At 38.0% G+C, this 17,935-nt stretch overlaps 1 pseudogene; it reads right to left on the minus strand.

Annotated features, from left to right (window-relative positions):
• The window catches only part of LOC127934947 (oxysterol-binding protein-related protein 6-like), a 151,169-nt pseudogene that overhangs the window by 104,136 nt on the left and 29,098 nt on the right, over positions 1–17,935 (minus strand).

A 17,935-nucleotide genomic window follows, 5' to 3' on the forward strand; every position in this document is an offset into this window, starting at 1 on the left:
TATATATAAACTATCGATGAGGGAATAATTGCTTCAAATAAAGGATCAAAACCAAGTAATTACATTGATTTATTGAACAACCCTGATGAAATTGGCATACAATAATGTAATATGCTAATATGCTAATAAATGTAATAAGTTTATTATATAATAACTAGGGCTATAAATATCCACTCGTTTTCTTGATGCATCGATTACAAACCCTGATGATGTATATGCATTGATCTTGAAACATAATTTTTCAGTTGTGAATCGCAGATCTCGGACAGTAATCGATTTAAAACGCCAAGAATCGAATTTATTGCGAATGAATTTCTATAGCAATTCAATGCTTTGAAAATATATACACATTAAATTACTACAAGCACGAATAAATGGAGACCTTGAACAGTGTTTGTGCCTTGAATCTATCTCTCACATGCTCCACTGTTACAGTCTGAGATAGTGCTCGCGCTCCATTCCTCTCTGATGCAGCTGATGTGTGATCTCTCCTTAGGACCCGTGGCCAATTATACTAAAGAGAAGTAGTTTGTCAATGGCTCTCTGCATTTTACTGACAGCATTGCCAGAGTAGTTGAAAGCTGGGTATTTATTACATGGACGGAGCAGAAATGTGTCTAAATCATACACACAGTTTCATTGAATGATAAATGTGTTTAAAATGTGACATCTGGTGCGTTTTCTTTCAAAATCATCATTCGCTGTTGGAGAGGAGAAGTTAAACAGCTACTATAGCATTTTGCACTGAAAGAAGTGATCTTGCTCTCATAGACGTGCCAGGCTTTATCTGCAGCTAAACTAAATAAAAGCAGAATAAACTGATGAAACGTAAAAAACAAAAACACAAATAGATAAAATGTATGAAAGATGCAGTGCTAACTGACATTTATTACAGTACAGAAACTATAAGTATAGCAAATATATGTAAAGCACTATAATATTTTCTACCTTATTCTGTGCAGAAAATTTAAATAGCTAATTAAATGTAGCATATAAAACAATCATAAAATTGCCATTAGGAAAAAATATAGATTACAAAAATGATTTGTCAAGCAGTTTATTTGATTTCTTACAGCAAATTAAAAGAGAATTGATTTCTCTCTCTCTCTCTGCCGTTAGAAGCAGAGCGCACAGACTCAGGGTTAATGCACGATAATAGTGCAGACTTGACACACTCATATTTCAAATCAGCAACAAGATCTGAGGTGAACTATCACATGAATGTTTTCTATGATGCTCAAATTGCGTTAAAAAGCTAGTTTTAGATTGATCCAGCTAGTACACATGTGCAGTCTCGAGCGCGTGTCATGTTTCTATGACAACCAGTGAGGGACACTTCGACCGCCAAACCAGGCTTCACATTTTCTCCCATTTTTATAATACTATATAGTAACCGTTTAATCTTAAGGTTTTAGTGGTCAGACTCTGACTTGACACAGAGCAGAGAGCACAGAGATGATTGAACTATAATAACGATCGTTCACTGACGTCATTTATTTGCTGACGGGCAAACAGTCGAGGTTAATATGAGAGTTAACTCGAGTCAGAAGGGACATGTGCACTATTAAATTTGTCATCCATCACAGTGACATCAAGTGAACTTTTGTAGCTGAAATAATGAGTGGATTAAGCTTGGACTTGGAATAACGAGAGGAATAACATGGATAACTGTCTTGTCGGAGGATTGTAATGCATCACAAGGAGTCAGGTAGATGGAAGAGAGACTACAGCTCCTTGAATTAGGTAAGACAGTGTGTTATATTTTTCGCAACAGGTTTATTGACTTGTAATAGCAATTTAAAGCGGAATGTGTGACAATTGGGTCCAGTCGAGTCTGTCTTTCTGGCGGGTTTGGGTCCAGCTTTCAAATAATAGACGGGTCCCGGTCGGGTTCGGGCACACAATTTTGGACCCGTAAAGACCTCGATCTCCAACTATAAAGGCTGGTGTAATTTGCCCCCTGACTATGCATTTAAAGAATTTACGGGAAGCATTTAAATAATCCTGTGAAACCACTTAGAGTCAGAATCAAATAGAAGCCTACGCAAAGATTCAAAGCCCTAACGAATACCTGAAGATGGCACCAATGGCCTGGTGATGCTTCACTTTACAGTAGGGCTGTAGCTATCGAATATTTTAGTAATCGAGTATTCTACCAAAAATTCCATCAATTAATCGAGTAATCAGATAAAATGCGTTTTTGCTTAAAGTGCAATATTAATTATGCAAGAGAAAATAAGACTCCTGGGTCTCTTAAATTAACAACTTAGTTTCCTTTTTTAGATTTTTTTTTTTTTTTTTTTTTTAAATGCAAACGATGCAATGCATTCATGAAAAACAAACATTTAATCATTACCCATTGTTTCCCTGCCTGTACTTGTACTGTGAACAATGACAATAAAGTTGACAGATGAATTGAGTGCATTTAAGTGCCATTCAGTTGGGGTTTTAAATAAAGCATTTTGTGAGATGCACATTAAACACACAAAACAATTATTTATCTTTTAATTATTGAAAATTAAGCAGACTTAATTTTTTGGAAAACAAAGGGGATTTACTATTAAAAATAAAACATGGAAGAAATGTTGTGTGATTAAAGATAAAAAAAAAAAGTTAGATTTTGTTATTTTTTTTAGTAGTAGTAGGATATATACACATTGCTGAACAGTTGTAATATTTATCTGTTAAATAATTGTCTTTAAACCGGACTTTTATTTTGATGGGTTGACGTACCTTTACAGTTCTGTGTATTTAATGTGACGCTAGTTTTACTCAAATCAAACGGTCAAATGCTCATGAAGTGACTGTCAGAGCAGTTCTGGAGATGTTGTTCATGTGTTCACATCTTTATTTAGTGAGACAGCAGACGCTGAAATTACCGCGAGCGTCACGCGCTTCAGTGTGTGTGTAAATAAATGAAGAAGCGCTTCTGCTCCATTCATTAACACAGACACGCAGAACATGCAGGATTCATATTTAAATAGACTGTTCTGGCTTAATATTTACAGATATTAGTCCATATCGTGATTTGATGTAAGTGAAATGACCTATTTTTGATTAATTCATTCAAAATGTGGCAAATTCTGGGCCATTCCGCGTTTAACTGTAAATTCCGTTTTTATGTCTGGATTCCGCGATTTCCTCCATGTTTTCTGCATCGCGTAAATCCTAGGGCCCTAGTTGTGGTATGCCAGCTCTATCTTGCAATGGACACAACCCACGACGTTCTCTTTACGTTTGCCTCAAATCAAAACACTGCTGACTCCTTGCAGCATTTCCATAGGGGGCATTTCGGACGCAGCGCTTGTGCCTGCTTCTGCTTTGTGGTTGCATAAATGCGTTGTGTCACATAAAAAAAAAGAAATCAATGCGAAAGAACCTGATGTGAGATTTAAAATAATTTAAAAGAGGCTTGGAGACAGAGGAATTTGCCTCGATCATTTTTTGTAATTGAGTTACTCGAGGAATCATTTCAGCCCTACTTTACAGTATGATTTAATGTGATTTTAAAATTTGCCCACCTGTAAACTCAACTTTAATCGCCATCAAATTGCATACAAAGAAATAGGTTGATGAATTATCCTGTGTTGGGCACAGGTTAATAAATTTACTTTATAAATCTAGTGATATTAAATGCACTGTTTTCTCAGAAGAATGTTAAGCAACACAAACTCAGAGTATATGCAGAGCAAGAGTTTGTGTCTTGAGCAGATGAGATGGAGATGCACTCCATGCTTGCAAATGCTAACAGTGCAACACAAAATGTGTCAGACTTTATATTCAGTGCCAAATGAAACCCAAACAAACAGCACATGAAATTTAAGACCGAACAATATAATGCAAGCACTATCAAAGGATTTACCACAAGCACAAACTTCTTATATATATATATATATATATATATATATATATATATATATATATATATATATATATATATATATATATATATATATAAATAAATAAGAAGTTTGTTCTTGTGGTAAATCCTGTACACACACACACATGAATGACCTAAAGATATATCAATGTTTGTTTCTTTTTGTCATTCAATAGCTTAGGTCTGAAAGATGATTTTGTTGTTATCAGCACTCTAAATTGTCCTAGCACGAAACAAACATAAAAAAAAAAAAATTAAGTCAAAGGGGAAAAACAGTTCAGTAAAAGGGGAAAAAAATAACTTTTTGTCTGTATGAATAGGCTTGTTTGAGATGCATCGTGACCTCTGTGAACTTGGTACCCCATGAAAAGAAATAAATCACCTTAATTATGCCATTAGTTTGTGCTACCTACGTTTGTGCTGATTTGGTGTTTGAGATTAAACAATCTTTTTGGCCGTGTGACGTCAGTCTCCACTCCATCACTATAAATCACTACAAACCAGCATAGTTCGTTTGTGCTCAATTTGTGCCCATTTGTGCAATTATAAAAAAACACTGTATATATTTTCCTTCCATAGATATAATCATACTATTTTCGGAGACTGTGATGTTACTCTCCACCCCAGTTTGTCTAAATCACCCAAAACTGGTGTCATTAATTTGTGCTCTATTTGTGCTGTTGAAATGAACGTCAAATATATTTCTCCTCAGGAATAACAAAAACAACTCTGAGCAGTGATGTCACTCTCCACCAAATGGTGTCCAAATCTCTCCAAACTGGTGCCATTCATTTGTGCCCGATATGTGCTGTTAAAAGAAACCCTATACCTATGACCGCTTTTATATAACAAACAATTAAACCTTTTATGAACAGTGACATCACTCTCCACCCCATGCAATCTAAATCATTCCAAAAATAATTCTAAATCATGGTTTGTGCCATTCAAATGTACACTATCTATATACAGTCCTCAAATTAAGAAATACAAAACGGGTCAGTGACGTCATTCTCCACCCCATGCGGTCCTCCAAACCAGTGCCATTCGTTTGTGCCATTAAAGGAAACAACCATGCCCTCTTCTTAAATAACAAAAAAAATTGTGCTGCTTTAAAATTATAAGTTTAGTCAGCTCCACGTTTTACTGACTTTATATTTCAAAGTTGACTAGGCTTAAATTTCAAGGCAACATTAAGTTGAAACTGTGACCTTTTTTATTTTATTTTTTCATTTGCTTTTTTTATTTTTTACTGAAAGTCAAACATTTTCTAATTCGTGCTTGATTTGTGCCATTACCATACTAAACATTTCTCCTAGGAATATACAAATATATGCTAATGCAGGGAGCTCTCAGTCCATGCCAATGGCTCCATTCGTTTGTGCTTAGAGGTTTTAATTGCAAAATATTACTAAACATTTTTCCACTTTTATATGCATCTATAGTAGGCCTAGCAATCAATTTGTGGTCTTTTTTTCTTTTCTTCACACGTTCAGTATAGCTTTTTTTATTATAAGGCTATTATATCTTTAAGCACTTTTCTACAGTCCATTATGTCCTTTTTGTCTTATTCAGTGCGATAAATCATTTGTAGGGGAGGGGGGGGGCAGAAAAAAAGTTAATATTAATATAATATTAGTTGTTAAATGCAGTAATAACATGCAATTACATTTACATATAGCTTATAGATAATGGGATATTAAAGATCCGGCTCTTCGTGATCCCATGTTTTAAACTTTAGTTAGTGTGTAATGTTGTTGTTAGAGTATAAATAATATCTGTAAAATTATAAAGCTCAAAGTTCAATGGCAAGCAAGATATTTTATTTAACAATTCGCCTACAACGAACTACCTGTTTGGACTACATCCCTCTAGTTCCTGCAGTAATTACGTCACTAAAACAGTTTTTTTACTAACCTCCGCCCACATGAATACACAAAAAGGGCTTGGTCTTGTTGCACTCCGACTAGGAAGGAAGAGCTGTGTTTTTGTTTGTCGCCATGTCGTCGAACCTCTGTTATTTTCATCTCGGAGTCCAATCATCATTGTTTGGGCTTCCCAGGGACGCTGTACTTGGAGATTAATGTTTACAACTTATGTTTAACAATGTTCCCGAAAATTATAATCCACATATAAAACTATGTGCAGCACATTTTTCTGAGGACAGCTACCTCAATCTCAATCAGTTTAATGCTGAATTCGCACAAAGATTATTCTTGAAAAATTGAAAAGTTCCCTCTTTGTCTGGAGAAGGCGTTGTTTATGGACTACAACCGGTAAGTGTATTTTATTATGTAAGTTGGTGCATTTAACAGTTTCTGTAACTTATTACAAAAAGGGCAACACTGTTTAGCTTTGTTAACTAGATGATACGGCTGAGCAAAAAAAAAAAAAAAAAAACGCGATTTTCATGCACATATCATCAGTAACGGCGCTCCTGTGATTAGAAGTACATCTCCAGCACGTACGTTCAGATCAAGATTGCCAGGTTTTCAAAACAAATCCTGCCCACTTGTTTCTCAAAACTAGACCAAAACTAGCCCAATCACGTTTCCAGGAGGCTAGGTGCACTCAGCTGGTGTCGAATCACAACACAGGAACCGCTGGCCCAATCAGAACTAGTCACGTATTTCTGAAAGAGGGACTTCACAGAACAAGAAATCATCAGCCCGTTTTTATGACAGTGAAAAGATAGGTGAATTGGGTGAAAAATACTGTGTTTTTTTACGCGCGAAACATGAACGCATGTTATATTGCACACTGCAAACACAAAGCTTAAAAAAAAAAAAAAAGTGACCTTTAAGAACGTCAGTGTGTTACACACTTAATTTTGGAGTCTTTGGAAAGTAGACCCTTTGGGCTTTACTTTTTAAATCAACCAGAATTGATTATGCTCCAAAATATTAAAAGTTATAGACACTGAAGTACCTTGAAAAAAATGTTACCACAAAGAATTTTCTCTTTTCATTTGATATAAAAATACAGTCCTGGAGCAATCTAGAAGAGTAATGGGTTGAAAGTCACATATCTCATGAGTTTCTATTTCAAATCTGAAGAATATCATTAAAAATGAGATTCCTGCAAATATTTTTCTGAGACTGTCAAAATTCAAATAAACTATCTTCCGCTTAAAGATTCATCTGCTTTCTAATCACATGCACCGTACTTTGACGTCATACACCGATCGGTCTGTGCAGGGCTGAAGCATGTTGAACAAACCTAATGTTAGTGTATGAGTTAGTAGTACGGAAGATATAAATGGGGTGAACAGTAGCTCATTAGCATTTAAAGAGCCATGAACCAAAACGGTCTCTGTGAACAGAGCTGGTTTGACAAGTTAAAACGTTTTCAAAACCGCTGAGGAATTTTAACCAAAATGTGTTAAAAATTATTTCAGAAATAATATAAAAAGAAACACGACAACTTGTGTGAAATGGGCATCTGATGTCACCTTTAAGCATAAAGCATGAGAGCATACATGACAATACAGTCATAGACATGCATACACGCACACACATATTGTACATACACATGCATACATACAGATACACACATACATATATACATATACATACATACATATATATACACATATATATACATATATATACACACATATATATATATACACATATATATATACACACACACACATACATACATACATACATACATATATATATATATATATATATATATATATATATATATATAGAATTACAATTAATTCTTCAAATATCAGGACATAAAATGGTAAAAAATGTATTAAAAAAAACCCTCTTACTAAATAAATGATTCTAAAAGGTCTATCATTATTTTATTCACCACAAAATATTCATCTTATTTCTCATTCTGCAGTGCTTATAGGTGATACTAGTAGTAGTAGCAGCTCAGTGTTGTCAGAAGTGTACTAGCTCCATCTTGAACAAGGAGGAAAAATAATAATAATAATAATAATAATAAAAATAAAAAGATTACCTCTGAGAGGGTTGTGCACAATGTGGCCAACTGATCGGAGGTTGACTGCCGAAGGTCAGTACCAGCCCAAGCTTGTCTGACTCGCTCACTCTCCAGAGCCAGGGATTCATGGATGGATTTGAAAGATGAATTTACTATAAAAAGGAATAATAATAAAAAAAAAAAAATAATTTAAATTCAAAGTTCAAAAACCAACCCATCTTGCATTATTGTGTAGTCTATTGATCCAAAAAAAGGGAGCCTTCTAGCTTCCAAGTGAGTTAATTGTAAATTTTCTTTCTAAAACTACTAGAAAATGTCCATTTTCACAAATTTCCAATTAATATATAAATGGCTGGCCTTAATACTGCAAGATACAGTATGTCTACTGCAGTGGCATGTGGTGTCCAGCATTCGGGTTGGCCACCAATGGATATAGCTATGGGATCTCTTGTGTTCTGACCCAATGGCATGTCTTTGTGGGCCTTCCTTTCAGGAAGAAAACCAGTTTGCAAAAAGACGCAACTTCATGCAGCTGCCTTGTATAGGGGGCTCTGGCTTGAGAGATTGGGTTCATTACCATCACCATGCCACTAGGCTAGATAGTGTTAAGTGATAGCCAACTCATGTCTTCCATGTCCTGTCCAGAGGTCTGGGCATTTGTGCCATGCCACAGAGAAAGAAGGTCCTCCCTCAGGTTAATTTGTCAGAGAGAGAATGTTGACAGGAACTTGAGCTCCAAGAACCAAGCCTTGGTTGGCAAGCAGAGCACAACCAGCAGGACCTGTTCTCTTCCTCCTGTTCCTAAGAGATGCCTCTCATAAAAAAACCACAACTTGACCCCAAATAACTAGTTAATTATAGACCGATCCCGATCATCTGATCGTGGTTGTATCTCTCTATTAGTTTTATTGGAACTTAGTGATGTGTTTGACATAACTGACCACAGCATTCTTTTGCATAGACTTGAACACTTTGTTGGCATTGATGGAAGTGCATTAGCATGATTTAAATCGTACTTATATGACCGCCATCAGTTCGTAGCAGTGAGTGAAGATGTATCATATCGATCACAAGTGCAGTATGGAGTACCTCAAGGCTCAGTACTAGGGCCGCTACTCTTCACGCTTTTTATGTTACCCTTGGGAGATATCATCAGGAAACATGGTGTTAGCTTTCACTGTTATGCTGATGATACTCCACTCTATTTTTCTTCGCGGCCTGGTGAAACACACCAATCTGAAAAACTAATGGAATGCATAGTCAATGTAAAAACCTGGATAACGAGTAATTTCTTACTGCTAAATTCTGGAAAAAAAACAGGTGTTAATTATAGGACCTAAAAACTCTGCATGTAATAACCTAGAACACTGTCTAAGACTTGATGGCTGCTCTGTCAATTCTTCGTCATCAGTTAGGAACCTAGGTGTGCTATTTGATCGCAATCTTTCCTTAGAAAGCCACATTTCTAGCATTTGTAAACTGCCATTTTCCATCTCAAAAATATATCTAAATTACGGCCTATGCTCTCAATGTCAAATGAAGAAATGCTAATCCATGCATTTATGACCTCAAGGTTAGATTATTATAATGCATTAATTAGGTAAACCGGAACCGGAAACACTTCCCATAACACTCTATGTACTTGCTACATCATTAGAAGAATGGCATCTACGCTAATATTAGTCTTTTTCTGTCTTATTCCAAGGTCACCGTGGCCACCAGATCCAGTCTGTATCCAGATCAGAGGGTCACTGCAGTCGCCCGGATCCAGTACATATCCAGACCAAATGGTGGATCAGCACCTAGAAAGGACCTCTACTGCCCTGAAAGACAGCGGAGACCAGGACAACTAGAGCCCCAGATACAGATCCCCTGTAAAGACCTTGTCTCAGAGGAGCACCAGGACAAGACCACAGGATATAGATGATTTTAGATGATAGATGGTTTTGAGGAGAACTTGCCCCACGACTGAGCCTGGTTTTTCCCCATTCGGTCACCGATGGAGTTTCGGTTCCTTGCCGCTGTCTCCTCTGGCTGGCTTAGTTAAGGTCACTTCATCTACAGTGATATCTTTGACTTGATTGCAAATAAATGCACAGACACTATTTAAACTGAACAGAGATGACATCACTGAATTCAATGATGAACTGCCTTTAACTGTCATTTTGCATTATTGACACACTGTTTTCCTAATGAATGTTGTTCGGTTTCATTGACGCAATGGATTTTGTTTAAAGCGCTATATAAATAAAGGTGACTTGACTATTAAAAAGGATTGGGAAAAAAAAATTAAATGGGAAAAACAGAATCCAGAAAAGTTATATAATGGAATTTGGAAATAAAAAAAAAAAGATTTCATAGGGCCCTATTAAAGTGTGGTAATGTTAACGTACGATTACTTCTGCTGTTTACAATTATTATTACAACTAAAAATACTAGTATGGTTCAGTACAGTTTTTTTTTTCTTTTTTTTTGTAAAATGAAACATTTTGGTTTTTGTTCAGTATCCATTTTAAAAACTATCAGTTAATTAATTGATATAAGCCAGTGTAGTCCAACCTAGGTATCGGCAAATCCACTATCGGTTGACCTCTAAACGGTAGTGTTTAAATTGTTTTAGTACTCTTTTCACCCCAGCCATTTTTTTCATATCAATGTGCAAGAACTGGTTCAGTATTCTTCCTTTGCCATTTATGAAGGTTTCACCCTAACCCCACCAGTACAAGTATAAACAGTCATTTACTTAGTTCTTCTTTGACACCTAACAAAATTTGTTCTACACTAATTTACAGCAGAATTAAAATTGTAGAAACGGAATGAATGAAACCATGTACCTTTTCACACAAGGCACAGATGTCTAACTGCAGTTGCTGTCCTTCCGGTGAGATGTCAGGAGTTGAGAACTGGGAATAAACGTAATCTGGGATGGACTTGAAGGGAAGCAGCCAAGCCAGTTGATGTGCCCAAGGGGCTCGAAGAATACTGCTCCAGAGTAAGAGATAAAACAGAATTAGTATGCCCGGAAACAGAAGCAGTAGTTCAGAAATATAAAAGGCAAGACATTCAACCCGATTATGTGCTTCATTCAATAACCCTGCAGATGTATTTGGACATAAAAATGGTTTTCACATGGAAATAAAAGACTATTTAAGGGGAAAAAACACTCCTGATGGCCTAGCAATCGATGAAAACATAAGCCAAAATGTTACGTATTATTAGAAAATAATCCTAAATTAAGTCTTATCCAGACTAATGAACATACTGCGTTTAGTGTAGGTTATTGGCTGAAGAAACTTTTCCACTTTCACTACACACACAGGAGGGTTTCACAAACACTGTTAGACCGCACTGAAACAAGGATTATGAGTGATATACAAATAAAAATGACTTAACTAAATCATGTGTGACCTTGACCTATTCCTACAGTACATAAAAACTGTTAATTACACTTCAGCCAGTTAACTTGAAGATATTGTCGTGTGTGCACTTATGCAAGAGCACACCTTTAGAGAATGAGAGCTCTTACACAGTAGTGAAGTGAAGTGTGACCAAGTTTGGTGACCCATACTCTGAATTTGTGCTCTGCATTTAACGCATCCAAGTGCACGCGCACAAACACACAGTCAACAAGCTTGCTGTGATAGACTGTGTTGACAATGATACCGGTGTTAACCCACAACACGCACAACGTCACTTGCCCAACGCGGCAGTTTTATTATTATTTGTAAACTGTTAAAATTTTAAACTGTTTCTCATTTATTTGGTTCCACAGTTATGGTAGATTTTTATTTTAAGCCGGTTTTTTTTCTTTATTTTAAATTGTTTAATTGCCATGCCTCCAAAAATTATTATTTGTTTTAATAATAAACTTTCAACATTTAATAATGATGTTCTTCATTCTTTATTGATTTTTAGTTTTATAACAATAGCCATTTAAACTTAAGCAAGTTATTTGTTCTTTTATATGAGGCATATAGCATGGTGTATTTTTATTCATTTTGTTAATAAAAGTTCTAATGTTCTTTGTTGTATTTTGTTGTTGTTTGAATTGAATTAATTATTAATTAATGCCGAATTGCTGCTAAAAGTGAAAGTAAAATACGCACGGTGCTTTTACAAGCTATTTAAGCCAAGGAAATCAAGAGAAAGAGGAAAAACTTAAATGAAGAATTCATACAAAATATAATTAAATGATAAATTAAACCGTATTATAAAATGCTTTTAACAGCTCCACGTTTTTATTTTGAAATGTACAGTGACATTTAATGATATTGCCTTTTGCAGTTTAACAACATTTGCATCATCATGTTTTTTCCCCATCCCCAAATTTCAGACCTATTAAAATGATAAACTGTATGACAACTAAGATATTTAAGTATTAGTATGAAACAGTAAGTAGTATGACCTCGCAAGCTCGAGTGAAATGTTTGCTCTGTTGAGCCTCAATACCTACATGCATCAGTTAGTGAAGGAGACTCTCTGTATTCACAATAGTCAGATATAATACAGGTGCTGGTCAATTTATAATTAGATATAATTAGAATATCAAAAACTTGATTTCACTAATTGCATTCAAAAAGGATTTCTTGTAATTTTGATGATAACTGACAACTAAGGAAAATCCCAAATTAAGTATCTCAGAAAATTAGAATATTCTGAAAGGGTTCAATATTGGAGACACCTGGTGCCACAGTCTAATCAGCTAATTAACTCAAAACACCTGCAAAGGCCTTTAAATGGTCGCTCAGTCTAGTTCTGTAGGCTACACAATCATGGGGAAGACTGCTGACTTGACAGTTGTCGAAAAGACGACTACTGACACCTTGCACAAGGAGAGCAACACACAGAAGGTCATTCAATTCAATTCAAGTTTATTTGTATAGCGCTTTTTACAAAACAAATCGTTACAAAGCAACTTTACAGAAAATTATGTTTCTACAATATTTAGTAGTAGCTAGTAGTTTGTGCACATTTGACAGGATTTTAGAAAAAATAAAAATAATAATAATAATAATACAAGACGTAGTCAGCTAGACGATGAGCTATCAATATTATTAATTAAGTTATTATATGATTCAGTCACACATTTAGCAATAATTGTTAGTTCTGTTTGTTGATTCAGGGTTAGCATCATCTGAGGTCCTCTGAGGGTCAGCATCATCTCTTCTCAGGTGTTCTGGATCCAGACTGGAGCTTTTGTAAATCCTAGTTACCACGGGATGTGAATCCCGTGGCGAAACATAGAAACAAAATACAGACATCATTAGCATAGCTGCTGATCCAACAAAGTAAAATTAGTTTAACCCAAGCTAATGAATAAAAAAGCACCTTTGATCAGATGCAACTACACTCACAATTTAAAAGATACATTATTTGAATGCTTGACGAAAGAGATGTGTTTTTAATCTAGATTTAAACAGAGAGAGTGTGTCTGAACCCCGAACATTATCAGGAAGGCTATTCAAGAGTTTGGGAGCCAAATGTGAGAAAGCTCTACCTCCTTTAGAGGACTTCGCTATCCTAGGAACGACCAAAAGTCCAGCGTTTTGTGACCTTAGGGTGCGTGATGGGTTGTAGCGTGGTAGAAGGCTAGTTAGGTACGCTGGAGCTAAACCATTTAGGGCCTTATAGGTAAGTAATGATAATTTGTACCTGATGCGGAACTTAATAGGTAGCCAGTGCAGAGACTGTAAAATTGGGGTAATATGATCATATTTTCTTGACCTCGTAAGGACTCTAGCTGCTGCATTTTGGACTACCTGTAGCTTGTTTATTGACGAAGCAGGACAACCACCTAGAAGTGCATTACAATAGTCCAGTCTAGAGGTCATGAATGCATGAACTAGCTTTTCTGCATCAGAAACAGATAACATGTTTCGTAGCTTGGCAATGTTTCTAAGATGGAAGAATGCAGTTTTTGTAACATTGGAAATATGATTTTCAAAAGACAAATTGCTGTCTAATATAACACCCAGATTTCTGACTGTAGAGGAAGTAACACTACATCCTTCTAGTTGCAGATTGTAATCTACAAGATTCTGTGTAGTGTTTTTGGTCCAATAATTAGTATCTCTGTCTTATCCGAATTTAATTGGAGAAAATTATTTGTCATCCAATCTTTTAAATTTTTAACACACTCCATTAGCTTAGATAATTGGGAAGTTTCATCTGGTCTCGTTGAGATATATAGCTGAGTATCATCAGCATAACAGTGGAAGCTAATTCCGTATTTTCTAATAATATTACCAAGGGGCAACATGTATACTGAAAATAGAAGGGGACCTAGGACGGATCCTTGTGGAACTCCATATTTTACTGGTGATAAATGAGATGACTCCCAATTTAAGTAAACAAAATGGTAGCGATCAGACAGGTAGGATCTAAACCATCTTAGAGCCTGCCCTTGAATACCTGTATAGTTTTGTAATCAATCTATGAGTATGTCATGATCTATGGTGTTGAACGCAGCACTAAGATCAAGTAAGACTAGAAATGAGATGCAGCCTTGGTCTGACGCAAGGAGCAGGTCATTTGTAATTTTAACAAGTGCAGTTTCTGTGCTATGGTGGGGCCTAAAACCTGACTGAAATTCTTCATACAGATCATTTTTATGTAGGAAGGTGCTCAATTGAGCAGACACAACTTTTTCTAAAATTTTAGACATAAATGGAAGATTTGAAATATAAGTGTAGTGTACTGTGTACTGGCCTATAATTTGACAGTACACTAGGATCTAGTTTTGGTTTCTTAAATAAGAGGCTTGATAACCGCCAGCTTGAATGGTTTTGGGACGTGTCCTAAAGATAACGACGAGTTTATGATATTGAGAAGCGGTTCTTCGGCTACAGGTAACAGCTCTTTCAGTAATTTAGTGGGTACAGGATCTAATAAACATGTTGTTGGTTTAGATACAGTGATAAGTTTATTTAGCTCTTCCTGTCCTATGGTTGTAAAGCACTGCAATTTATCTTTGGGTGCGATGGATGAAACTGAAGTGTTAGATGCTGTAGAATCTACATTCGCTATTGTATTTCTAATGTTATCTATTTTATCAGTGAAGAAATTCATAAAGTCATTACTATTTAACGTTGGTGGAATATTTGAATCAGGTGGCGTCTGGTAATTTGTTAACTTAGCCACTGTGCTAAATAAAAACCTTGGATTGTTTTGGTTATTTTCAATGAGTTTGTGTATATGCTCTGCCCTAGCAGTTTTTAGAGCCTGTCTATAGCTGGACATACTGTTTTTCCATGCAATCCTAAAAACTTCTAAGTTAGTTTTTCTCCATTTGCGTTCAAGACTACGAGTTACTTTCTTGAGAGAGAGTGAGTATTACTGTTATACCATGGTACAGTACGTTTTTCTCTAACTTTTTTCAATTTGATTGGGGCAACAGCTTCTAATGTATTAGAGAAAATAGTGCCCATGTTGTCAGTAATTTCGTCTAATTCATGTGTATTTTTGGGTACAAATAGCAGTTGAGATAGATCAGGCAGGTTATTGGCGAATCTTTCTTTGGTGGCTGGAACAATAGTTCTGCCCAGACGGTATCGCTGTGACATATAGTTAATATCAGTTATACGCAGCATGCACGATACAAGGAAATGGTCTGTAATATCATCACTTTGAGGTACAATGTCTATAGCAGTAAGATCGATTCCATGCGATATAATTAAATCTAGTGTATGATTAAAACGATGAGTGGGCCCGGTGACATTTTGCTTGATTCCAAAAGAGTTTATTAGGTCAGTAGATGCAAGTCCTAATGTATCATTTGCATTATCAACGTGAATATTAAAATCTCCCATGATTAGCGCCTTATCAACTGTAACTAGAAGGTCTGAGAGGAAATCTGCAAATTCTTTTAGGAATTCTGTATACGGCCCTGGTGGTCTATACACAGTAGCCAGAGCAAGAGATACATTAGATTTCTTTTGCATGTCTGACAGAGTAACATTTAACAGAAGTATTTCAAAAGAGTTAAACCTGTATCCTGTTTTCTGGGTAACATTGAGAATATTGCAAAAGAGGCTGGCTGTTCACAGAGCTCTGTGTCCAAGCACATTAATAGAGAGGAGAAGGGAAGGAAAAGAGGTGTTAGAAACAAGTGTACAAGCAATAGGGATAACCCTGGAGAGGATTGTGAAACAAAACCCATTAAAAAATGTGGGGGAGATTCACAAAGAGTGGACTGCAGCTGGAGTCAGTGCTTCAAGAACCACTACACACAGACGTATGCAAGACCTGGGTTTCAGCTTCACATTCCTTGTGTCAAGACACTCTTGAACAACAGACAGCGTCAGAAGCGTCTCGCTTCAAAAAGGACTGGACTTCTGCTGAGTGGACCACAGTTATGTTCTCTGATGAAAGTAGATTTTACATTTCCTTTGGAAATCAGTGGCCCAGAGTCTGGAGGAAGAGAGGAGAGGCACACAATCCACGTTGCTTGAGGTCCAGTGTAAAGTTTCCACAGTCAGTGATGGTTTGGGGTGCCATGTCATCTGCTGGTGTTGGTCCATTGTGTTTTCTGAGGTCAAAGGTCAACACAGTCGTATACCAGGAAGTTTTAGAGCACTTTATGCTTCCTGCTGCTGACCAACTTTATGGAAATGCAGATCTCATTTTCCAACAGGACTTGGCACCTGCACACAGTGCCAAAGCTACCAGTACCTGGTTTAAGAACCATGGTATCCCTGTTCTTAATTGGCCAGCAGACTCGCCTGACCTTAACTCTATAGAAACTCTATGGGGTATTGTGAAGAGGAAGATGTGACATGCCAGATCCAATAATGCAGAAGAGCTGAAGGCCACTATCAGAGCAACCTGGGCCCTCATAACACCTGAGCAGTGCCACAGACTGATCGACTCCATGCCACGCCGCGTTGCTGCGGTAATTCAGGCAAAAGGAACCACAACTAAGTATTGAGTGCTGTACATGCTGTGACATGCGTCCCGAGCGCTCGTCAGCGTCGCCCTGGCAACACACCGGAATCACCGCCACGAGCTCATCACGGGCTGAGCGGTCGCACCTGCAGCTCATCAAGCAGTGCCTACTTAGGCAGAGGAGGAAGACAGAGTGGTGAGGAATGTCTCCTGACAAAGACGCTAACCCTTACCTCCTCTTTTCCAGAGAGCAGCGTGTGACCGTCAGCCCCCACCAAGGAGAGCACAGCACGGGATCCACCACTCAGGACACAGCGAGCACGAGGGACTTAAAGCGCCACGGAGAGCACCGCCTTCACCCAGAGCACTTTCATCTAATAAATCCACCCTTCGGGGACTTTTCTCTTCCATCGGTTGTCGTGTAGTTCCTCACCCCGCCACACTGGTGGAGAATGCGGGCAAGAGTGTGAGGTGGACACCGACAACCGACCCCTGAGGAGACCCTTAAAGCCACCCGTTTGTTTTTTTTTCTGTTTCCTTTTTGTTCCCCCTGTCATTTGTTCTGCTCTGTTTTCACAGGCGGCCGCTCCTCCCCCGGCATGGAAGAACTGCTGAAGCACCTCACCGAGGTGAGCATCCGCCAGCAACAAATAGTGGAGCACATGGCCTCACGTCAAGGAGACGCCGAACGTGAGCTCGCCGCCCTCCGCGCCGCCGCCCACCGCACGCCGCTGCCTGACCCCCGTGTCCAAGCCGTCCAGCTGATGCCAAGAATGACGTCACATGACGACGTGGAGATGTATCTTCGGATGTTTGAGGCCACCGCAGTCCGGGAGGCGTGGCCAGAGGACGAGTGGGCCCGTCTCCTCGCGCCGCTGCTGACCGGGGAAGCGCAGCAGGCGTATTTCACCATGACGGCCGAGAGAAGCCGGAACTATGGAGAGGTGAAGAAGGAGATCCTAGGCCGAGAAGGCCTTTCCCCAATCTGTGCGGCGCAGCAGTTCCATGACTGGGAATATCGAGCTCGACAGCCCGCTCACGCCCAGGCGGCCGAACTATCCCGGTTGGCCCAACATTGGCTGTTGGCCGGGGGTCCCTCCGTACACCAGGTAGCTGAGCGTGTGGTGATCGACCGACTCCTCCGCGCCCTTCCCCGCGCGTTGAGGCAGGCGGCTGGCATGAGGAATCCCACCGATCTCGACGGGCTCGTGGAGG

Source organism: Carassius gibelio, chromosome A19, assembly GCF_023724105.1.
Source record: "Carassius gibelio isolate Cgi1373 ecotype wild population from Czech Republic chromosome A19, carGib1.2-hapl.c, whole genome shotgun sequence".
Lineage (NCBI taxonomy): Eukaryota > Metazoa > Chordata > Actinopteri > Cypriniformes > Cyprinidae > Carassius > Carassius gibelio.